The sequence below is a fragment of the Benincasa hispida genome, chromosome 8 (assembly GCF_027475165.1).
Source record: "Benincasa hispida cultivar pf3 chromosome 8, pf3_genome.v1.1, whole genome shotgun sequence".
Taxonomy (NCBI): Eukaryota; Viridiplantae; Streptophyta; class Magnoliopsida; order Cucurbitales; family Cucurbitaceae; genus Benincasa; species Benincasa hispida.
This window is the reverse complement of record NC_143485.1, coordinates 52,940,764-52,967,105: the sequence shown is the minus strand read 5'-3', so window position 1 is coordinate 52,967,105 and position 26,342 is coordinate 52,940,764. Positions and strand designations below refer to the sequence as shown.

The 26,342-nt window shown below is 40.2% G+C and overlaps 1 pseudogene; it reads right to left on the bottom strand.

Annotated features, from left to right (window-relative positions):
- LOC150034669 (cysteine-rich receptor-like protein kinase 29) overlaps window positions 1-26,039 on the bottom strand; it is a 69,715-nt pseudogene extending 43,676 nt beyond the window's left edge.
- Between the last annotated feature and the right edge of the window lie 303 nt (window positions 26,040-26,342).

Here is a 26,342-nt window from a genome sequence, read left to right as displayed (position 1 = left end):
ACCATCACCAACGCATAGGGTGACCATCCATCCTCGACGCATGGCTCACTCGTACGACTTGCTTGGCTTGGGCGCATGGCTGGCCACCAACGCATAGGCGCGCTGCATGGGCTGGCCGCTCGACGCATGGGCGTGCTTAGCTGCATGGCAGGGCACCGCGATGCACGACATGGCATCTCGGCAGGGCACTCAACGCATGGCAGGGGCGTCTGGCTGAGGCTGCTCAACGCATTGCAAGGGCGCTGGTCGAGGCTGCTCGAGGCATTGCATGGGCGCTTGCCGAGGCTGCTCGACGCATTGGTGGCCTTTCGATGCATGCCTCGCCTACTCATGTTCCTTCCAACGCATCATCTCCATTTTTATTCCTTCAGTCGCATGCCATCCCCAACCACTCTTCCAATGCATCAACCCACCAATTTCTATACTTAGCTAAATTTTTCCAAATTTTCCCCAAACGTCAACCTTCCAAATTTCCTCTTTTCTTCTAATTTCCATTCTTTTCTTTACCATTCCACACTAGTTTCCACATCAACCTACTCATCACACTAATCTCAATAGGGAACATACTCAAGTAGAGAAATTAGGATTCAGGGTTCACAAAAAACAATACTATGTAGCTTGGGCTTTCCGAATGCTAAGTTTGATACATCTCTCTTCATATCGAAGCATTTATGCCTTGATACTCTTACTGGTATATGTTGATGATGTAATTATCACCGGCATCGAACCGCGGGTAATCAATGAGCTTGTAATAGCCTTGGACTCCAAGTTTGCTCTAAAGGATCTTGGCCAACTCCATTACTTCCTTGGAGTCCAACTGCACACTGTCCCCAATGGAGTTCTACTGAATAAGAAAAAGTATATCGAGGATCTACTTCACCGCCTTGACCTTGGTGATCTAAAACCAGCACCATCTCCGAGTGTTCTATACAAGCAACTCTCAATCTCTTATGGCACTTCTCTTGACGATCCCTATATCTATTGGAGCACGATTGGCGCCCTACAGTACTTAACCAGCATGAGACCTAACAGTACATATGTGGTTAATCATCTAAGTCAATACTTAAAGCAACATACGGACGTTCACTGGTAAGCGGTGAAGAGAGTACTAAGATATGTAAGTGGCACTCGACACTTTGGCCTCTATATTCAACATTGGTCTGACCTGTCTGTTTCGACCTTCTCTGATGCCGATTGGGAAGCCAACATAGACAATCGAAAATCAGTTGCTACTTATTGCATCTTCCTTGGAGGTAATCTTGTCTCCTGGTCTTCAAAGAAACAATCCGTTGTCGCCCGGTCCAACACAGAGTCTGAATATAGAGCACTTGCTTCTGCCTTTGCAGAAATCATCTGGGTGCAACAACTACTGTCCGAGATTGGTTTCAAACATAAGTTGGCTCCAGTCCTGTGGTGTGACAACCTCAGGGCCGATGCTCTAGCCGTCAATCCGGTGTTTCATGTGCAGACCAAGAACATTGAGATCGACATTCACTTTGTTTGTGATCAAGTCCTCAGTGGTTAGCTTGATGTTCGTTATGTACCATCCTCCGACTAAATCGCTGTCTGCCTCACCAAGACCTTAACACACTCATAGTTCTTCCACCTTTGATCCAAACTCGGTGTAGTAGAACTACCCTCTCGTTTGATGGGGGATGTTAAGGATGCCAACACATGAAATACAGTCTTGCCTCTCTACCAAAAGAATAGGGCTTACCAAAGAAATAGGTTGGTTACAACAAAGTATCTAACCATTGGTTTTGTTAAGTTATTTTTGCATTCCCAAATTAGGGACCATATTGTATAAATACATCACCTATGTACATTTCAATACACAAGAAATTATAAAGGAAAAGTTGGCTTGCCACTGTCGTGTACTATCTGAGTTATCATCTGCCTGATTGAAACTATCATTTACCTTTTCTGATACTATCGTCTACCTCCTGACGCTATTGTTACACGATATCGTTTACCTCCTGACGCTATCGTCTACACGATATTGTCTACCTCCTGACGTTATCGTTTACACAATATCATCTATCGTTTACACGATATCATCTATCGTCTATCTCCTAACACTCTCGTCTACACGATATCGTCTATCTCTTTAAGCTATCTTCTACCTCCTTCATACGTCATTGCCTACCTCCACCAAACGCTATCGTCTATCTCTTGATGCTATTGTTTACATTGTCTAAATGCTATCGTTCGCATCTTGACACTATTGTCTGCCTGTTGACGTTATCGTCTACCTCTCGAGCACTGTCGTTTACTGTCCAGTCGTATACCTCTTCAAACGACAACAAGCACTTCGACTTGCCGCGTGAGTCAACCATATCCTTCAACCTCTTATTCTAACTCTCTAAGTTTATTTTCATCTGAAAAGTCATATATTCCCATTCTAATGGTGTCGAAATCAAACTGCACAAACTCCACTGTCGTCATATCTTTCTCTGTTTCACCTGCACCTTAAAATATAAGATAAATATATGGGAAACTTCATTTCCTACTGGTGACAGGAAATTAGACAACAAATATTTGACAACTAAAATCCCTTGGACGCAATATGCGATGCATGTTCTTAAGGTATACGTTGATAGTCATGCGTCGATGGTCATGCGTTGGAATGATAATGCGTTAACGAATGTATGCGATGACCATGTGTCCTGTCACAAGTTTTATTGCATTCATGCCAAGTATAACGCGAATGCAAGTTTCTCGGGTGATCTGAGGTCGATCTCGAGGACTTGTAGTTAATTGAATGCGGTGATGTGCATGCGGCGGTGAAATAAAAGAATGGATGGGAAGGTTGCTAAGTTAATCCTACTCCTACTCCTATCTAACAGACAATGCAATCAGAATATGCATGAGAGGTAGAGACACGACAACTTTTGATATGAAATAAATGAATGGGAAAATAGACAAAATGTGGAGATGATTTCATTGCAACCCTTAAGAGTGGCCGCAAGGGCAACCTTAGTCAACGCAAGCCATGTGATCATACAACACACATACAATAGTAAACCACCTATTGGTGCGAATGCTATGGCTTCTAATGCTAGAACGCATGCGATATATGCGATAAGTCTATAGGACCTACACATAAGCCTCTCTTATTTATGCGATGACAAAGTGACACACACACAAATAAGGTGACCAAATAATATCATACCTATTCCTAGGGTGCATGCGATGCATGTTAGCAAATGGAGCTTATCTCTAAGTTCCCCACTCTTGCCTATGCGTTCCAATCCGCTCTCTCGAGTTTTAGATTTGGGTTCTAGACTACTCTCCCAAGTATGCCTAAATGATGAATGATACACTCATAGGACAAGGTAACCGCATGAACTTGGCTGACCTAAGATTATTCCTATCTCTAGCGAACAATGCATACATTGCTTAATGCGAACAACCACTTACCCTCCTGGGCAGTTGGTTGTTGCTGACTTTACTCATAGATAAGTAATGCATTAGCCTATAGACAGGCGTTGCCGCAGCTTTACACTAAGCAAATAAGGTTACTCACACACTCACGTAACGCACACCTCTCGGTGGGTTGCTACATGCTTCATATCCCTAATCCACATGACTAAGGATGTGATACCCAAGCAATCTCACTAAGTGTTGTAATGAAAGTAAGGATGCTAAGTAAAGAAGATGGAGATGGAATCTAAGGAAACATAGAAATGTATTGAACATAAAATGTATTAATTTCTTAATCACAAAATGTATACAATACAATATAAGAAAAGAAAGGAAAATGAAATGACCGGCTGGAAGCAAAGACTTGCTTCTAGCGGATGTGCATCAAGGCTGTCAGTGGTGCCATGGATGGGCGATAGAGTGACTTTTATGAGATCTAGCTCCGGTCGTCACTTGAAATGGATGAAGGAGGTGAAGAACTCTCAAGCGTCTTCTCACACATTTTGTTTGGATCACAGGGAGAACATTGGGTTGCAGGGGTAATCCCCGGACAAGTTGAATTTCTACTCATCGACTTCTATTTATAGAGCTTGGATCACCGAAAATATTAATGGAATGCTCTGAGTCCGACATTCGGCGCGTTAGTCCTTTTCTGAACCTCTATCGCTAAAGGCGTGGTAGGTGAAATGTCAACATCAGCTTTTGATTTTCTTGAGGTAGATGCGTTGATGTGTTCATTCCACCAACCTTGCATTGATCCCATTAGTATGCGTTATCGCGTAGTCGCAATCATTCAATGACCGTATTCGTTAGACAGAGGAGTTGCGCTTATGCTCTGATCCTGGTGATGCTTGGTTTTATGAAGTGGAAATGTGGATGCTATGTGTTGATGAAATTGCGTTGTGCACCCACGTTTCCCCAGTAGAATCCAAGTGTAAATTCCTCTGAGTTTCCTGGTAGGTCCAGGGTCGAACATAAGGACTTGTGAAAACAGATTGCGTTGGTAATTTTTGTGAAAAATTTTGCAGTAACCGGATAAATAAATAAATTGTTTGATTTGTTGTTTGCGTTGATGAAAAATAAATAAATGCGGCGGAGTTTGAAAAGAGTTGGTAAACGGAAGATGCGATGAGTATGCTGTGAATTGGTTGAGAAAAGTTTCGGCTAACACTTCCTAGGATGCATTCATGCTATGCGATCATGCAACATGCATACAATAGTAAACCACCTCTCGGTGTGAATGCCACGACTTCTAAGGTTAACATATGCGATATATGTGCTAAGTCTATAGGACCTACACATCAGCCTCTATTCTTATTTATGCAATGATGAAATGACACATACACAAATAAGGTGACCACATAATATCATTCCAATCTCTAGGATGCATGCGATGTAAGTTGACAAACAGAGCTTATCTCTAAGTCCCTATCTTTTGTTTATGCAATTCTAATCTTACTCTCCCGAATCCAAATTCTAAACTAGCTCTCTCGAGTCATTAGGTTCTTTCTTTAGACTCTTTCTCGAGTAGCTCTAAAGGGTATTGGCACAACATAAATCAAGACAATCGCGAGCAATGAACTTCCTAGGTCATGTTAGCTTAGTTTTCCTCAACCTATTCGACTAGTTTAGCTACTCATGCGAACTAAGAGAGTGAACAAATGTAGAAACAGAACTTCCATTGTATAAATATGAAGACGAAGTACAAAATAACAATGCAAGTATAGAATAAAGGGCCTGGCAGTAATCTCTTGCTGTCTAGGCTTTTACACTGATTTCTACTCGTGCTCAAAAGATAATCTCGCTCTCGTGAGAGTCGGCCTGCTTTTTGCTTCTTTGCGCTAAGGTTCTCTCTCAAGTTGCACTGAGTGATCTCCGGTGTCACCACTCTTCTCTTGCTTCGCCTTAAAATGAAAGAAAATTGCGAACTTGTGGAACAAAGAATAGTTGAACTCGTTAATTCGTCAACCCCTTCTCTGAAGAATGCCCTTGGTATTTATAGAGCATCCATGGTGAAAGGCGGCTTATCTCTCATAGTTGTACAGATAGGACAGCTTCAATGTCTGACTGATGCGCCGAATAATGGTCACCGAAAAGCTGAATGTACTTTGTGATCGTTATCGGCTGTCAACTTAATTCAGATTCGACTGTCATTAGCTTTCTGTCTCATCGCGATTGATTAGTCTTTCACCAAAATGCGCCCACCATGTTGCACTGACCAAGTTGTAGCGATCTTTCTCGGGTGAATGTTTGTGAACACAATCATCGCAAAGCCTTACGGTGAAGTTGCACTCGACCAAAGATTTCCTATGATCACAATTCTTGCATTGCATCAATGCATATTCTACACAAAAATACAAAAATCAACTGTTCTAATGTGTTGAATGCATGCGACCGCAATAATATGAAATTGATGCTTAATGGATGCACTTTGACATATTTCTTCAATGCAATCCAATATTGTTTAAGAACTTAGCATTATGATAACATGCATTTCTGCCCGTTATCACACCCCCAAATTTAAACAATGCTTGTCCTCAAGCATAAACTAAAGATTCCTTTAGCAAGTCAACCGCAATGTTCTTTTCCTAGATTTCTCAAGGATACTTCATTCAAATCCTATATACCAGAATTTCCTCAAGTATTATTCGGGTCTTTTCTTAAAATATTTCTAAGACCTAGGGACTGCAAGCTTACCTTTCAAAAGGACTTTACTAAATTCTGGAACATCGCATGATTTATTTCAAAAAGAAAAATTTCTACTGGGGTGTCAAATGATTTTATCCTTGCAAAAAAATTTTCTTCATATATTTTTTTCTGACCTTGCGCTGATCCAAGTGCCTTGCCTTCATTTTGGCTTGCCCCTACGGGTGTCATGTGGACATCCAACTACGAGCAATGCACTCTTTCTCAGACTAAACTTATACCTATTTGGTAGTGGAGTTGCGATCATTTATTTATGCGTGGATCTTGGTGACTTACTTTCGTTTTGGCTTACCCCCACGTGTGTCATGCGGACATCCAACTATGGGTAAGTGCCTTTCACAGCTTAACTCTTATCAATATAGGTTTCCCATTGCGTTGACAGTGGAGTTGTTATTCTCAATTTTTTTTAATAGTATAACAAGGTTAAAAATAAATACCTCACCCCCAAATTTAAAATGCGGCAATGTCCTCATTGCCAAAAGATTGAAATGAGTCATGCGATGTTCTTACAATGCGTTGTAAAGAGAGTTTGAAAGAAAGCTAGCAAACCCCTAACTTCTAGAAATATTTTATGAGGTGACTATCTTAAGACTAAGTTGACTCTAGTATATACGAAAGAAATAGAAGCATATTTTCCATCATTGAAATCATACTTGGCAAAAAAACAGAATGCAGTAAACTACTAAATTTATCTACGTCAAATGATTGCGGTGATCAAAGAGGATGCGGTGATAAATATTTTAAAAACTAAAATGCGATATGATAGCGTAAAATTTGAAAAAGATAAGGAATAGTACACCCCCAAATTTGCGCTGTCGCCCGCATTATGTATTGACACATCCATTTTTCGACGATCTCTCTTCTTTGGATTGCGGTGATAGAGTGAGATAATTTGATGCTTTAAGTATCATCTTCGCAATCGAGTGCCTCGATCGTTGCAAGAAACAAACAGAGAGAGGGTCAAATTATTTTAAACAAAATGAAATATTTTATTATTTATTTATTTATTATTTTTTTGTAAAAAATATAAATAGAGATAGAGATGGTGATAGTAAAATAAGGCTAGATCAAGATTGAAAAGATATAGTGAAATTTCCGAGTAGTGGAGAAGAATTGAAGAGTTGATGCTTCCCAAAACTTGCGTCTCTGATAGATTGCGATCATTTGATAATGCAGGGACCACCTACTTCATTCTTTATTCAAAGTTCTTTAGTTCCACGGAGTCGACTTGGCAATGCTAGCCTTCTCCATGATATGCCTTTACTCGCACCCATTGACTTTGAATATGTTGGTTCTATCATCATTTGATAATTCAACCGCGCCATGCGAAATACTCGTCTAATTATGAACGATCCGGACCAACGTGACTTTAGATTTCCCGGGAAGATCCGCAGACGTGAGTTGAAGAGTAAGACCTTTTGCCTGACTTGGAGGTTCTTACCGCATATGCATTTGTCATGCTAGCGATTGGTGTGCTCTTTATAAATCTTTGCATTTTCATATGCGTTATTCCTTCATTCTTCTAGTTCGACCAGTTGCATTTTTTGCGCTTCTCCTGCTTTCTTCAAATCAAAATTCAGGTTCTTTACCGCCCACAGTGCCTTATATTCCAGCTCCAAAGGCAAATGACACGACTTGCCAAATACCAACGCATATGAGGACATACCTATTGGTGTTTTAAATGTGGTCCGGTATGCCCATAAAGCATCATCAAGATTTGTTGCCCAATCTGTTCGTGAAAGCCTTACTACCTTCTCAAGTATCAACTTAATTTCTCGATTGGACACTTCAGCTTGACCATTTGTTTGCGGATGGTATGCGGTGGCCACTTTGTGGAGGATGTTGTATTTGCGCAGCAGCTCCTTGGTATTATGATTGACAAAGTGGAATCCTTCATCACTTATGATGGCACAGGGAGTACCAAAACGAATGAAAATATGGTTTTTTTCAAGAATTGGGAGACGACCACGCATCACTTGCGGCGCATGCTATTGCCTCTACCCACTTGGAGACATAATCGATGGCTAATAAAATGTAATGTTTCCCATTCGAAGGAGGGGATGGTCCCATGAAATCAATATCCCATACGTCGAACAATTCAAGCTCCAAGATAGTGTTCATTGGCATTGCATTTTTCCATGAAATGTTACCTGTGCGTTGGCACCGATCACATTTCATTGCATAGTCAGCCGCATCCTTGAATAATGTAGGACAAAAGAATCCACTTTGCAAAACCTTGGCTGCGGTACGCTGCCCTCCAAAGTGCCCACCATATGGTGAGTCATGGCATTGTGACAATATGCGTTGTTGAGCAGCATTTGGTACGCATAATTGAAAAATCTGGTCTGCGCCTCTTTTATACAGATTCGGCTCATCCCAATAATAATGTCTGCATTCACTTTTAATTTTCTTCTGTTGGTGGTAGGTGTAATCTTTGAGAAATTGTTTGCAAACCAAATAATTGACTATGTCCACATACCAGGGCAATTTTTCTATATGGAACAACTACTCATCTGGGAATACGACACTCACCTCAGACTCGTTGTGGTCAACCTCAGGATTTTCCAGTCTTCTGCAACTTGATTCTCTGTCCCCTTCCGGTCAATTATTTCTATATCAAACTCTTGAAGGAGGAGAACCCATCTAATCAACCTCGACTTTGCGTCCTTCTTTGTCATTAAGTATTTGATCGCCGAATGATCAGTGTGGATGAACACCTTTTTTCCCAACAGATATGCTCGAAATTTTTCCAACGCAAAAATCACTGCCAGGAGTTCTTTCTCTGTAGTGGTATAATTTGTTTGAGCAGGGTTTAATGTTTTACTCGCATATGCGATGGGATGCAAAATTGTTTTTCTCTTTTGCGCTAAAGCTGCTCCCATCGCATACCCGCTTGCGTCGCACATGATTTCAAATGGCAGTGTCTAATCCGACTCAATCAAGACGGGTGCGGTAATCAGCGCATTTTTTAAAACTCTGAATGCGTTGAGGCAGTTGTTGTCAAACTCAAATTTTCTGTCGAGTTCTAACAACACACTCAGTGGTCGTGCTATCTTAGAAAAGTTTTTGACAAATCGTCTGTAGAATCCAGCATGCCCCAAGAAGCTTCATACAACCTTCACGCTAGTTGGAGGTGGAAGTTTTTCAATTGCTTCAATTTTTGCTTTGTCCACCACCAACCCATCCTGGGAGACCTTATGTCCCAACACTATGCCCTCCTTCACCATGAAATGACATTTTTCCCAGTTGAGCACCAGATTTGTCTCTTCACATCTCTTCAGAATATTCTCTAAGTTGGATAGGCAGACTTCATAAGTGTTCCCATAAACGGAGAAGTCATCCATAAATATTTCCACAGAGTCCTCGAGATAGTATGAAAAAATGGCCATCATGCACCTTTGGAACGTGCTTGGCGCATTGCAGAGGCTCAACGACATGCGGCGAAAAGCAAATGTCCCATATGGGCATGTGAATGTGGTCTTGTCTTGATCTTTAGGAGCTATCATGATTTGATTGTATCCGGCATAACCATCCAGGAAGCAGTAAAAATCATTTCCGGCTAGACGATCTAGCATTTGATCAATGAATGGCAGAGGGAAATGATCTTTCTTTGTGGCCGGATTTAGCTTGCAGTAGTCCATGCATATGCGCCATCCAGTGATGGTCCTTTGCGGTATTAATTCGTTGTTCTCATTCGCGACTACCATCATTCCGTCGTTCTTCGACACACACTGCATGGAGCTGACACATATGCTATCTACTATGGGATAGATAATGCCCGCATCTAGGCATTTGATAATCTCCTTCTTAACGACCTCCTTCATCATAGGGTTAAGTCTGCGTTGATGTTCAATTGTTGCTTTGTGGTCATCTTCAAGATGAATGCGGTGCATGCAAGACGCAGGGCTAATTCCTCTAATGTCAGCAAGCGTCCAGCCAATTGCTTGCACATGTTTCTTGAGAATGCTCATCAATGCATTCTCTTGGTTTTCGTTGAGCGCAGAGGAAATGATCACTGGCAGCTTCTCATTCTGCCCAAAAAATGTGTACTTTAAATGGGTTGGTAGGGTCTTCAATTCAAGTGTTGGTGGCTCCACTAGGGAAGGTTGCATTGTTTTTCTTTGGTCTGTTTCTATTGGCTCTACTTCTTGCTTTGCGATCATCTCTTCTTCCTTGTTTGTTTTTGTTGTGATCACATTACAGGCAGCAATGGATGTGCTGGCACCCTCTTCTTCATTCTCTTCATCAAACTTTTATTCTTCAATCGAATTCTGGTCATCATCTGAATCATGCAGGTCTTCTTCATCCGGAAACTTCATGGCACGAATTATATTAAACTTAAGCTTCTGTCCGTTGATACTCAAAGTGATTTCTCCTTTATGCACGCCAATTTGAGCATGACCCGTTGATAGAAAAGGTCGCTCCAGAATGATGGGCACATCTTTGTCGGCCTCATAGTCTAAAATGATGAAGTCAGCTGATAGGATAAATTTGTCAATTGTTATCAACACATCCTTCACCTTTCCTTCTGGATGAACCAGAGATCAGTTAGCCAGTTGGTAAGTCACGGTTGTGGGCACAAGTTGCCCCACATTCAATTGTCTAAAGATTGATAGAGGCATCAAATTTATGCTGGTTCCCAAGTCACATAAGGCTTGCCCGATGTATAGTCCTCCTATGGATCATGGTATAATAAAGCTCCCAAGATCGCTCATCTTCGGTGGAATTATTGATTTTGAACTTTGCGTTAATGCTACGGTGGCAAATTTGCCAGCTCCTCTATTCTTAGTTACCATATCCTTCAGAAACTCGGCATAGGCAGATATTCCCTCAATCGCTTCACTGAAAGAAATATTAACATGTCATTGCTTTAACATAGATAAGAAGCGTTGGTACTGTACCTCTTCATTCTTTTTCTTCCTTAGTCTCTGTGGGAAAGGTGATAACTGAACTTTCACGGTTCCTGTTTCAGTTGGCTTCGAGGACGATGCAACCTTCGGTTTTACTGCTTCTTTTCTCTTTCCTCTTCTTGCGTCACCGCAATCTCAGGTTCATCCGCAATGGAAGTTGTTCTACTAAGCTCCTTCTTTTCTCCCTCCCCAGTCTTCCCACTACGCAATGTCACAATCTGACATTGCTCTTTACTTGATCCCCTCGGGTTGTGTGGAAGTTCAGTTGAACTTGGTAGAGCCCCTTGTGGTCTACTCTTCAGCTCACTCGCAATCTGGTCCATCTGTAATTCTAGATTGTGGATGGACGTAGCCTGACTCTGAAGCACGGTCTCATTTTTCTCTATGTATTGCTTCAGTAGGCTTTCCAAAGAAGAGGATTGTGGTGGCTGTGAGCTACTTGCTTGATTGCTCGTTTGACCGTTGTTGCGTGGAAAGAATCCTGGTGGCCCTTCTTTCTACGCCACAGGTTGGAAATTTTGTTGTTGATTTTTCCAAGCAAAATTGGGGTGGTTTCTCCACCCGGGGTTGTAGGTATTCGAAAAAGGGTTATTCATTACAAACTATACAGATTGTGGATTTTGCGGGCAATCTTCCATCGCATGCCCATCACCGTAAGTCGCACACCTTGCGATATTTTGACTGATTGTGTTGATTTGCCCAATTTGCGGTGTTGGGCTGCTGATTGCAATTCCTTGGATTAAATTCATCATTGCGGTCATCTTGTTTTGTAATGAAGCAATAACACCGTTATTTTCGTCAGTGTCTTTGAGTCTCAATCTCTGGTCACTCTCTCTCCAATATTTATGGTTCTTAGAGATGCGATCCAAGATATTCTTTGCCTCATCATATGTTTTATCAAGCAGACCATTAGCGGTTGCCGCATTGGCAGCAGTCTGCGAAGCGGGATTCAAACCGTGATAGAAAATCTCCATTTGAAGACAGTCTGGCAACCCATTATGTGGAAAGTCCCAGAACAACCTCTTAAACCTCGCCTAAGCATCGCTGAGTGATTTGTCCATGTCTTGTTCAAAATTTGTAATAAGTTTCCTTCGTCTGCCGTTCTTCGTAGGTGAAAAATACTTCTTCATAAATTTCTCCACTACCTGTTCCCAAGAAGTGACTCTCCCGGCTCGAGAGAATATGCCCATTTCCTAGCCTGATCATAGAGAGAAAATGGGAACAATGTTAGTTAAACTTCTTCGGCCGAGATGTTTAGGAACACAAAAGTATTGCAGATTTCAATAAAACTTCGGAGGTGGGCGTGCGGGTCCTCGCCACGCCTTCCTCCGAATTGACCTGCAGTCTGGATCATCTGCAGCATCACTAGTTTCATTTCGAATATGCTTCTGTTGAGGGCAGGCCTCATGATTCCTAGAGAGAAATCATAGAGGTTTGGCGATGCATAGTCCCTGATGGGTCTATTGCGATCATTTGCCAACAGGATTGGATTTGCCATGACATTGTTATCATTTGGTGCTCTACTTCCAGGTTGCTCTGCCATCTCTTCTTTATCTGACAGTGGTTGCTGTTGGTGGTCTCTCAATCTTTGTCTATATGTCCTCTCAATCACCGGGTCATAATTCGCCAGAGATTGAGAGTTTGCAAAGAAATCAGAAAAATTATCGTTAGCACTCTATTTTGCCGAAGTCCTTGGCAATGACACCAAAAACTTGATGCTTGGTTTTATGAAGTGGAAATGTGGATGCTATGCGTTGATGAAATTGCGTTGTGCACTCAAGTTTCCCCAGCGGAATCCAAGTGTAAATTCCTCTGAATTTCATGGTAAGTTCAGGGTCAAACACAGGGACTTGTGAAAACAGATTGCGCTGGTAATTTTTGTAAAGAACTTTGTGGTAACCGGATAAATAAATAAATTATTGGGTTTGTTGTTTGCGTTGATGAAAAATAAATAAATGTGGTAGAGTTTAAAAAGAGTTGGTAAACGAAAGATGCGATGAGTACGCGGTGAACGGGAAGAGAAAAGTTTTGGCTAACACTTCCTAGGATGCATTCATCTATGCGATCATGCAACATGCATACAATAGTAAACCACCTCTCGGTGCAAATGCCATGACTTCTAAGGTTAGAACGCATGTGATATATACGCCAAGTCTATAGGACCTACACATAAGCCTCTATTCTTATTTATGCGATGACGAAATGACACACACACAAATAAGGCGACCACATAATATCATTCCCATCTCTAGGATGCATGTGATGGAAGTTGACAAACAGAGCTTATCTCTAAGTCCCTATCTCTTATCTATGAAGTTCTAATCTTGCTTTCTCGAGTCCAGATTCTAACCTATCTTTCTCGAGTCATTAGGTTCTTTCTTTAGACTCTCTCTTGAGTAGCTCTAAAGTGTATTTGGCACAACATAAATCAAGACAATCGCAAGCAATGAATTTTCTAGCTCATGTTAGCTACTCATGCGAACTAAGAGAGTTAACAAATGTAGAAACAAAACTTCCATTGTATAAATATGAAGATGAAGTACAAAATAACAATGCAAGTATAGAATAAAGGGCCTGTCAGTATCTCTTGCTGTCTAGGCTTTTACACTGATTTCTACTCGTGCTCAAAAGATAATCTCGCTCTCGTGAGAGTCGGCTTGCTCTCTGCTTCTTCGCCCCAAGGTTCTCTCTCGAGTTGCACTGAGTGATCTCCGGCGTCACCACTCTTCTCTTGCTCTGCCTTAAAATGAAAGAAAACTGCAAACTTGTGGAACAAAGAATAGTTGAACTCGTTAATTCGTCAACCCCTTCTCTGAAGAATGCCCTTGGTATTTATAGAGCATCCATGGTGAAAGGCGGCTTATCTCTCATAGTTGTACAGATAGGACAGCTTCAATGTCTGACTGATGCGCTGAATAATTGTCACCGAAAAGCTGAATGTACTTTGTGATCGTTATCGGCTATCAACTTAATTCAGATTCGACTGTCATTAGCTTTCTGTCCCATCACGATTGATTAGCCTTTCACCCAGATGCGCCCACAATATTACGCTGACCAAGTTGCGGCGATCCTTCTTAGGCGAATGTTTGCGAACACAATCATTGCAAAGCCTTGCGGTGAAGTTGCGCTCGACCAAAGATTTCCTGTGATCGCAATTCTTGCATTGCGTCAACGCATATTCTGCACAAAAATCAATTGTTCTAATGCGTTGAACGCCTGCGACCGCAATATTATGAAATCGATGCTTAATGGATGCAATTTAACATATTTCATCAACGCAATCCAACATTGTTTAAGAATTTAGCACTATGATAATGTGCATTTCTGCCCGTTATCACCTGGTGACTTGCCTTCGTGTTGGCTTGCCTCCACGTATGTCATGTGGACATCCAACTTCAAACAAGTGCCTTTCACTGCTTAACTCTTATCTGAGTTTCCCCATGCTTTGATAGTGGAGTTATTATTCTCAAACACTCGCTTATTTTTTTTCAAATGATCCAATGCAATGAACGCAATTCTCCGAGACCGCTGCCACCCCTAAACTTAGAGGTTGGCAGCGTTTTCGCCACAAAGCTACAGAAAAAATTACAAGAATGTTATAATAAATGTTTGAACAAAGGTTTGCACAAAATAAAACTTAAGATTTTCAAAATTTGAAGGAGCTAATAAAAAGTAAAGAACGCCTTGCATGAATTAGTTAGAATTGATGGAAAAATAGGCATGCGCAGCGAAAAAGAGAATCACTTTTACACTAATTGCACAAATAAAACATGCAACCCTAAATAAACTAATTAGGGTTATTTTTAAATATTACCTTTGAAGCTCTCGAAACTCGTCTATCTTCGCTCGAACACGAACCAGACAACCACTAAAGCTGACCTACTATCCTTTGGACTTAGAACCGGGTTATGGGACCCGATGGATGAAGAACCCGAGAGAGAGAAAGAAAGAGATGGAAATAGAAGAAGGGATTTTGGGTTCGGTTTGAGTTTTTTTTAGCCCAATTTTAGAAAACTATTTTGGCAAAAAGTCCAAAAGTTTTTAATCCAAAATCACAAGCCCATATTTATAGAAAAGGACCATGCAAAATTACATGAAATAACTTCATAAAATCCCAACACCTAGAATCCACTATCTAAGTGGGCTTAATGTCTCCACTATAAGCCAACACCTAGCCTATTATTTTGTTAGTAGAATTATCCAACAAAAGTTAGGATTTTTCCACTAACTTTAGTCAAAGGGCAAAATAGTCATTTGGTAAAAGTCAAACTTTGATCGAAAAGTCAACATTTTGACTTTTTATGATTTTTTCCTTGTTGACTAATTTTAACCTCCCGAGCATGAATCCACATTCATTTTCTCAAAATTCAAATCACATTTGGATATAAGGTTGGTCAAAGTTTGATTTTTCATAGTCAAAATCAACTCTTTGACCATTTCCATTATTTTCGAGCTTCCGAATATGAACGTATTCATATTCTTGATAAATCATATTTAAATATTAAAGCTGTATCTCTAAACTGAAAACCGACTACTATATCACATATACTTGTTGGTTTCTCTCTCTTCACCTAATTTGAACAATTTGAATCATTTTATCATACTGTTCTATGTTTATTCCATATGAGCTAGTAGGGAACCTAATGAACCTATAGATCATGGGCTCCAACGATTCGAGATTAGCTGGCTAAACTCTTTAGACGGAGCTAATCAACATTCGTTAACTAATGGGTCATTCCACAATAGTCCCGTAGTTTCACTCCTCTCACTATAGATATATTTGTGTCTATATGATATAACCATGATAGTAAGCTAATCCTTCATAGGTTGTTTGTAATCTCGGCTGGGTCATAAAAATCGTTTTACCCCCGAGACTACATCTTGTTCCTTAAGTTCCACCGATCCTCTAATAAATAATTGGTTTAAGGTCCAACCTTTAAACCGAACCCCTCTCAGGCCAATGAGAGTGTGGGGCCCCTTATTCAAGACTTGGATTCAGTACTAAAGGGAACAACCTATCTACTATCCTTATAACAAGTAGGAGTGAATTCCGTCTTGTACCCTATGTTCTCAGCTATCCACCTGATCTTACCCCTGAAATGGGAGACTTATTGGGCTAGCGATAATGAGATGCCCTCATCTATGCAGATCTAAGGATAATTCCAAGTGAACAGGAGTTCATAGTTAGCTCAGGATTAAGAATAAGTCACCTAGGTCATCAAATAACGAAATAGTCAGTTTTATACATAAAACGACATTTAGAACGTAAAAAGTCACTATTTCATGGTTCAGTCTTATGTAAACTCTTTACATAGGATGCCTCCACTTTCATGTCTCCACATGAACGATTTAGGAATCACATCGTTTGTACTAACTACAAAATAGGCCGCATCCATAGTGTCCCCAGAATAAGGCGCCCAACCTTATTCATATACTATAGACCATTTTGGCTATATATTTGAACTTGATCCACCTTTATGTCATAACATAAAGTTCAAGCTACATTAAATAGCCTCAGGACCTTAGTTTATTGGATTCAAGATTACAGAATTTAAATTTACTAAATATTTTCAATAACAACGTTATTGAACAAGAATATGATATTACAAACTACGAGTTTTAGGACATAAAATCTAACAAGAATATGCGGTGAATTACACGTATCATAGAAACATCACAAAAAAATGCAATCGGGAAAGAGAGAATTTTAAAAGGATAAGGCATACAAGGTAACAGGGAAAGACCTTAGGTAGAACAACGCATGCGATCATGTGTTGGAATTCACGCGATCGAAGCCATGTGTTGAAGGATAAAAGTAATTCTTCCGTTGTTCTGCGAATCGAGGAGACTTATTGTTGCACTTGTAGGGAAAAATCGCACTATAACCAAGGAAGCAGCCATATATCCAAAATAACAATGAAAATAAAAATAACCTATACTAAGAAAGCAAGTTAAAGATAGAGTAGAAGACGTTCCTGAAAAAATTGGAGTATTGTCACCGCAAAGAGTCTTCCATGCAGGAAATTACTCTCAACTGCTCGGGTCAAGTTGCCTTAACCATTGGAACTTCTGGCAATTGTTGGGCGCATACGACCGTCATGTGCTTAGAATTATCTTCTACCTTGGGGTCAATACTGGCTTTCAGCGCATCGCCTACACTTCAATATTGTTTGCAACCTAGTCATACAAGCTGCAATACTCCCAAGATAAAAAGTTTGCTCACAGAGACTCAAAACTTAACAAACAATTAGCTGCCAAGTCTCCGGCAACGATGCCAAAAACATGATGACGAGAAATTAGACATCAAATATTCGACAACTAAAATACCTTGGATGCAATATGCCATAAGAAGAAGTTAACACTTCGGATAAGAATTGAAAGGGGTGCGATTCATGATCTTAAGGTATGCATTGATAGTCATGCATCGATGGTCATGCATTGGAATGATAATGCGTTAACAAATGTATGTGATGACCATGCATCCTGTCACAAGTTTTCTTGCATGCACGCCAAGTATAACGCGAACGCAAGTTTTTCGGGTCATCCGAGGTCGAACACGGGGACTTGTAGCTGACTGAATGCGGTGATGTGCATGTGGTGTTTAAATAAAAGAATGGATGGGAAGGTTACTAAGTTAATCCTACTCCTACTTCTATCTAACAGACAACGCAATGAGAATATGCATGAGAGGTAGAGACACGACAACTCTTGACATGAAATAAATGAATGGGAAAATAGATAAAATGTGGAGATGATTTCATTGCAACCCTTAAGAGTGACCACGAGGGCAACCTTAGTCAATGCAAGCCATGCGATCATGCAACACACATACAATAGTAAATCACCTCTCGATGCGAATGCTACTAGAACGCATGCGAAATATGCGATAAGTCTATAGGACCTACACTGTAACACCCCGAAGTTTTTTGTTTCAAGAATGAACTTTCGAGGACGAAAGTTCTTTGAGGAGGGAAGAGTATAACACCCCGCACATTTTTTTTAGTAATAATGTAATTTCAGTAACTTTATTATTTGGAATTTCAGTAATTGTTATTAGTTAGAGGGCAGTTTTGGAATTCTGGACTTCAAGTGTAAGTGCGGGAATTTAATTGTTGGCGTGAAATTATTCAATTTGAAATTCAATTTGAAGGAATTAATTTTCTTTTGAAACGGAAAAGAATTAAATGTAATGCAATTTAATAGTATAAAACGGAAAGGAATTAAATGTAATTATATTTATTTCCCTTTTTTTGTTTTATTATTATTATTATTATTATTATTATTATTGCTTTTTTTTTTTTTTATAAAAAGTCAAACCCCACCTCCCATCTGTTGGTTTTCGTCTTCCAATGAACAATGGTAATGCCCACGATCTCCAACCAATGTCCTCTAATGCTGTAGCATACAACTTCAATGGCCACAACGCTTGCGACTTCTAGCAACTTTAAGCAGCATCTCACATGATCAAAAGACCCTAACAACAACGTTTTCCCCTTTTTTGACAATTCATCCAATGGGCAAAGAAGAGGTTGAGCTTTTAGTTTCTAGAGCTTGCGACTAGATGTAAGTAATCTAACTACTGGAACTGGCCACAGGCCAGGCATTAGATGTATGCTAGCATGATAAATGAATGATATGGCAGAATGACAGCACGATGGACTGATAGTACAGTTTGACCAATGTATGTTTTGGTATGAGATCTGAAAGATTTATTTGTGCACATAGACGCTTGAATGCTAGCATGAGATGGTATGTGATTCCATATGTTTGTATCTATTGATTTTGTGGATTGTAAGGCTAGTTACAAGGATAATTTTGACTGTTATGAGATTTAATGGACTTTTTAGAAAAGATACATGAGCATGTGATAATATGACTGAAGCATGTTAATGTATGAGCATGATTCAAAATTTTAGAAAATATATTAAAAGGACGATTGGGCATGATCCTAAATTATGAGTTAAGCGACACTACTACGGAAATGTCTTAAAGTTAGATGAAAGTTGGAGCATTTTGTTGATGTGCTTATTGATGTGATTTACTATGAAAGTGTATAAGTTATATGATGTATTATGAAATTTCAAATGTTTGATTGTTACATGAGTTGGTGCATGAAAGTGATGTACTAGAGTAGATCCATTAATACTAGATTAATTATGTATGTTGAGGCTAACTAGCCTGACCTTGATCAGGAGATTTTTGAGGATTCATGATTAGGTTAACGCTATATGTAATATGAAGTTAGATGCAATCTCTTTTCCTTTCCTGACTATGTGACTGCATGAAAGTGATGCACATCCAAAGGTGCTAGTACATGAAAGAGATGTACTAGGGCTGGTGTGTATGAAAGTGATACATACCTAGAGGGTGCTGGGGTGTACGAAAGAGGTACATACTTAGTGGGTCATGTGTATACGAAAAAGGTGTATGCCTAACCATTTATACGAAAGAGGTACGCATCCCTACATTTATAGAGAGGATATGAGGTGTACGAAAGAGGTACATACTCAGTGGGTTATGTTTATACGAAAAACATAACTAGATGTACGAAAGAGGTACATACTCAGTAGGTTAGGTGTATACTTAATTAGGTGTACGAAAGAGGTACACATTCAGTAGGTTATGTGTATACGAAAGAGGTGTATACATAACTAGATGTACGAAAGAGGTACATACTCAGTAGGTTAGGTGTATACTTAACCAGGTGTACGAAAGAGGTACACATTCAGTGGGTTATGTGTATACGAAAGAGGTGTATACATAACCATGTGTACGAAAGAGGTACACCTTAAGTGGGTTATGTGTATACGAAAGAGGTGTATGCATAACCATGCGTATGTAAGAGATTGTGTTTCCTTCTGGATTCATTAGAGGTTGTGGGTCCTACAGAACTTACTAGAGATAGTGGACATACTTAACTATAGTAGGATAAAAATAAGTTTTTCATGCATGTATGAGTCCCATGAGGACTAGAGCAGTTTATATGTTCCACTAGAGCTAGGTATCTAGAGGACATAGATGCTTAGCCTGACCCCAATAGTGGGGTTACTTACTGAGTATTTTTATACTCACCCTTTCTCATGTTTATGTTTCAGATAAGAGTAGGGACGCACTGGCGAGTGACAAGCGGAATCCGTGATCGAGCCACTGGGACTAGTTTTATGCTTCCGCTCAGGAAGTTTAGGTTTCTTTAATTTTTTTCCAATTCCAGTCTTCATGTTTGAAACTTACTGATTAGTATTCGTTTCCAAACTTTTACATTTTTCTAGACTCATTAAATTTCTAATTATGATTTATGGGTACCCTGTTTTTTGACTTTTATTTAGTTTTAATGAAAATATTTTTTTTGACTTTATTTATTTAGCATTTATTTCACCATAAAAGAGTGTCGTTTTAAGTTCCATGCATGCATGTATTTCAGTAACGGCCTAACTTAAGTTCTAGGGGGTCGGATCGTTACATAAGCCACTATTCTTATTTATGCGATGACAAAGTGACACACACACAAATAAGGCAACCACATAATATCATACCTATTCCTAGGATGCATGCGATGCAGGTTAGCAAACGGAGCTTATCTCTAAGTTCCCTGCTCTTGCCTATGCGTTCTAATCCGCTCTTTCGAGTCTTAGATTTGGGTTCTAGACTACTCTCCCAAGTATGCCTAAATGATGAATGATGTGCTCATAGGACAAGGTAACTACATGAACTTGGCTGACTTAAGACTATTCCTATCTCTAGCGAACAATGCATACATTGCTTAATGTGACCAACCACTTACCTTCCTGGGAAATTGGTTGTTGCTGACTTTACTCATAGACAAGTAATGCGTTAGCCTATAGACAGGCATTGCCGCAGCTTCACACTAAACAAATAAGGTTACTCACACACTCACACAACGCACACCTCTCGATGGGTTGCTACATGCTTCATATCCCTAATCCACATGACTAAGGATGCGATACCCAAGCAATCTCACTAAGTGTTGTAATGAAAGTAAAGATGCTAAGTAAAGAAGATAGAGATGGAATCGAAGGAAACATAGAAATGTATTGAACACAAAATGTATTGATTTATTAATCACAAAATGTATACAATACAATATAAGAAAAGAAAGGAAAATGAAATGACCGACAGGAAGAAAAGACTTTCTTCCAGCGAATGTGCGTCAAGGCTGTCGGTGGTGCCATGGATGGGCGGTAGAGCGACTCTCCTGAGATCTAGCTCTGGTCATCACTCGGAATGGATGAAGGAGGTGAAGAACTCTCAAGCGTCTTCTCATGCATTTTGTCTAGATCACAGGGAGAACCCTGGGTTGCAGGGGTAATCCCCGGACAAGTTGAATTTCTGCTCATCGGCTTCTATTTATAGAGCTTGGATTGCCGACAATATTAATGGAATGCTTTGAGTCTGAAATTCGGTGCATTAGTCCTTTTCTGAACCTCTGCTGCTAACGGCATGGTAGGTGAAATGTCAACATCAGCTTTTGATTTTCTCGAGGTAGATGCGTTGATGCGTTCATTCCACCAACCTTGCGTTGATCCCATTAGTATGCGTTATCATGTAGCCGCAATCATTGAATGACCGCATTCGCTTAATACCGCAACACTACACGATGATCGCAATCGCTTGATGAGCGCAACTCCCATGCGATGGATGCATACGACTGATTACCGCAACATCCATGCGTTGATCGACAGGTTTTCCTTTGCGATGGAGAGTTTCTCGGCATGCGGTCGTCTATGCGGTGATCTATTTTTTGCATTTGCGTCCATTTCCTACATTAGCTGCAAAAATAGAACATTTAATGCATAATAACGGGTTAGCTGAGATTCTTTAATGTTGAACGATGCAAGCTCATTTTCTCATGAATTCCTAGCACAATTGCCGCATATTCTGCTTAACAACCTTCATAATTCTAAGTAAAAGGCCTAAGATGACATGCATTTCTGCATGTCATCACCTACGCCACAAGTATATTTAAACTAACTTAATTAGCTTACATTTCCTTGCATTTGTCTCCTTTGGCTTACTTTTTCTCAGAAAGATGTAGATGGTGATCATCAGTATTGTAACTACAATCGAGCAACTGGTAGAGCACACCGATCAAAGTTCCATTTTTATTCCCTAAAAACAGAGCATGCAAAGGTAAAGAGAGAAGAAGAGGAGTAATTCTTGAGAAGTGGAAGCAGTAGCATTACCATTCGCAGTTCTGTTAAGCGGAAGAAAAATAGGAGATGGAGGTCGAGGCAGTGCTAATGGCAAGGGTGAGGGAGAAGGCGTCGATTCAATGAAAAAATAAATCTCATATCGAAAATTACAACTGGGTTTAAGAACTCTACATCCTAGTATTCCATCACAGCAGTCTCAGATTTTATGCAGAGTCCCAACCAAGCACTCATTGCACTGCCCGCCGAGACAAATCCGAGGTGCACTACACCAAATAATAAGTTGTGGGAAAATTTGGAAGAGTTGCGTTCCCATTGCAAACTTCCAACGGGAGTCGCCGGCGGAGGCTGGGCCTATGAGACTCCCAATAAAATTTCTCGCGGCCTGGGTGAACACTGCCTGATCCGACGCATTCATCGAGTTTGAGAGATTAGCAGGCGCCAAAACTTCCATAGAGCCAAGAATGGGGCAGTCGGAATAATGGAGCGTGCAGGTAACATACCATCCAATGGCTTCCTTCTGGTTGAACACCGCAAAAGGAGAAGATCTATGGAGTCGTTGAGGCATCTCTGGCAAGAATCCGCTGAAATATCCCCTCTGCAGAGTCCAAACATATGCTCTGTTTTCATGAACATCGTAAGAAAAGTTGTAGAAGCCATAGTCAATTTGATGATTGGTGGTGACGGTGGAGAGAAAGTGGTCTAGATTCTTAAATCAAGCTTTTGGGGTGAAGGTAAAATTTACATTAATTACAAACATACCTTTTAATAGCATTTGAACATAGCATTTAATAAAAAAAAATATAAAAAATAGCATTTCATAAAAAAAATATATATAAAATAAGAAAAAAAAAGTGGGAATGCTAAAAATTTGAAGTGCGCTATGTCTCTCCCCAAATTTTTGAAATTTGTAGTGTTTATCCTTAATTTTTGAAACTTGTAGTGTTTATCCTTGCTAATCAATTTTCTCTCTTGGTGCATGACCCATACTCCCAAGGATGCTAAACAATTACATTTTGTAGAGATCTCTAGGGAAGAGCGGAGAATCAAAAGAGAAAGTGATAACTTGTAGAAATACAAGTTATTTATACTGCTTTATTTAGATATTGCGGCCAAAAGAGAAGAAAGTTAAGTCAATTGTATGGAAATTATCTAAGAAATATAATAATTATAAATTATCGTCAATACACCTACTAACACCATTGTGATGGTAGAAAATATTATTTCAAGTCTTTTTTGCAGGATATCTAGTCACCGTATGCGCTCATGGCTCAAGAGAGAGATTAACGCATCTACGTCGCATTGCACCAATCATTCATGAAGGAATAGACAATCAACACAATGATAGCGCATGCGACAATCGATCCAGAGCTGAACTTCAACCGCATGCGGTAATAAAAACAACACTGCATGCGGGCACACGATCGAAAATGCAAATGAGTAGCACAATCACGGAGGATTTTGACACGTGTACAACTAACCGTTGTACATTTTCGACGAACTGATTGCATAACAGAAGGAATATTTATTCCATCATTCTCAGAATTTCCATAACAATCAAGTGGGGGCCACAAGTCAGAGAGTCAAAGCTTTCACTTATAAATACCCTCAAAGAATTCACTGAAAATATATACTTGATATTGGATAATTGATACGAGGCTATTGAGAGGGAGGCTGATCTTAGTGTTGATTGGAGGAGATCCGGGAAGAAAAGAGACAAGCCTGAGAGGTGAGTCTCAGGGCAAATCATTCCAAATCCCCGTCGTGAAGCTCTGTACCGAGATCAACTCTACCGGTTGAGCAAGCCTGAGAAGAAAGCTCATCCTTCCATTCACTCCATCTACGCCGACAAGCAATCTCTCCATCCAGATCGGTGTATAGACATTGGCACTCTTCTGTATCTGTTTCTAACTCTTATTCATCAATTATATTTCATCTTCTTAGTCTAAATCATTCACAACCATGTATCAGACGCTTGATTTTCTAATTAAATATCATGATCACTTTCATTTCCACATCTCTGTCTATTTCCGTTCCTCCATTAATCGCTTTCTCCATGATGTTTTCTTAATTCCTTGGTGATTAATATGAATTAAACAAGTAACTTATTTTGTGCTAAAGAAATAAGATGTTTAGCTAAAGCATGCTAGATGGCATCTTCACCTGTGAGAGCAGAAGTGAAGATGCCATTCTGATCTGTCGAGAGAAGGTTAGAAGAATGCGTTAACTAAAGGAAGAAGTACTTCCAGAGATGGAAACAACCTTGCATTCACTACGTTCGTCCCTGTTTCACCACAAAGATGTAGGAAACACGGCTGATCACCGAGAGGTGTACGCCAAGGGAAAGCGGAACCATACTTATAACTTTAATGCAATTGAGAAATTTGCGCTGTTTATATTAATTATCCTTTCTCTTTCTGTTTCGCACATAAGCCTTGCCACCGCATAACACGATCTTTGTATATTCTTCATAGTCATTCTCGACCTCGATATCTTGTATCATGTATCCTGTATCTTTTATCATCATAGCTTAGGTTTATTTTATCGCACTTTACTTTTATCGCAATTTACTTTATTATCGCATTTTTACTGCTTATCTTTACTTTACTGCACATTTTACTTTATCGCATGTACAAACCACATTTTTATTAAATTGAAAGACCCCCGGTCGAATATATCACAAATATAACGCAATTAACCTAACAAAATCCTTGTGTTCGAACTCGGATCACATTGAGAAACTTGGGGTGAAATTATACTTGGTTTCAACGCAAGGAAACTTGTGACAACGCACAGCATACTACAAGAACATTCATTAATAATGTAGATCTAGAAGTAGTATTGCATATCATCGAAATCATCCATGCGCTGTATGAAATAAGAAGATTAATTTTATTCATTCATATTCGTACATGCGTTACAAGTTCATGATGAACTTGTACGATGGTAAAGACTTAAAATTCTGTGTGTCAAGTTTATGGCGCTGTTGCCGGGAAACTGGTAACGAGAACATGGACTAGCAGCTTAGACCAAAATCTATGTCATCAAGTTTATAGTGCCATTGCCGAGGATTGGTTAACGGTTATTGTTTGAGAATGTTTGTGGTATTTTGCAGGACAGATCTCTTTGTACTGGTTGTTCAATGCGAAGAGCAGTCTGACGGCTTATGAGCTTTGGTACCGAACCAGAATTTGTAGCTGACCCAGAGATCGAGTGTACCTTTCACGCACGAGCACGCCAGAATCAAGCAAGGAGAAAGAGAGCAGCTGATATGGCAGATAATATGGACAACGCGGCTCCCGTAGGAAATCAAGGGGCGGTACGGCTAGCGTAGGATCTAGTGTTACTTGCTGCTGACCACAACATTCCCATGAGGAACTATGTGACGCCCAACCTATACGATTTTTCTCCTGGGATTTTGAGGCCTACAGTAGAGGAGAACGCAAGGTTCGAAATAAAACCAGTCATGCTCTAAATGATCCAGAACGTAAGACAATTTGGGGATCTGCAAGGTGAAGACCCGCATGTCCACCTGACCAGTTTTGTCGAAATGTGCGGCAACTTCTCATTACCTGGCGTTACCTTTGAGGATATTAGACTTTATTTATTCCCTTACACCTTGAGGGACGAAGCTAAGAGATGGGCTCACTCATTGGAGCCGAACGAGATTACATCATGGGATCAGTTGGTAGAGCGATTCATGAAGAAGTTCTTCCCATCGACCATCAATGCAAGGCGATGCCAGGATGTGCTGAACTTTGAGCAAATGGATAATGAGACCCTGAGCACCACCTAGAGGCGATTTCGAAGATTGGTGAAGAACTGCCCACATATCGGGATAGCCGATTGCGTCCTGATGGATACATTTTACAATGGCCTGAACAGATCAACGCAGGCTGTTGCTGACGCCTCCACGGTAGGAGGTTTTATGGACAAGACGTATACCGAGGCCAAGGTCATCCTTGATCACATATCGCAGAACATGGATGACTGGATTGATGATGGTTATGGAGGCAGAGGCTCTGAAATAAGAAAGAATGACACTGCCATTGTCCCTGTAGAGACAATGACCATACTGGCCGCTCAGATGGCCGCAGTGACCTCAATCCTCCAATCGATGGCAATCAATCAAGGA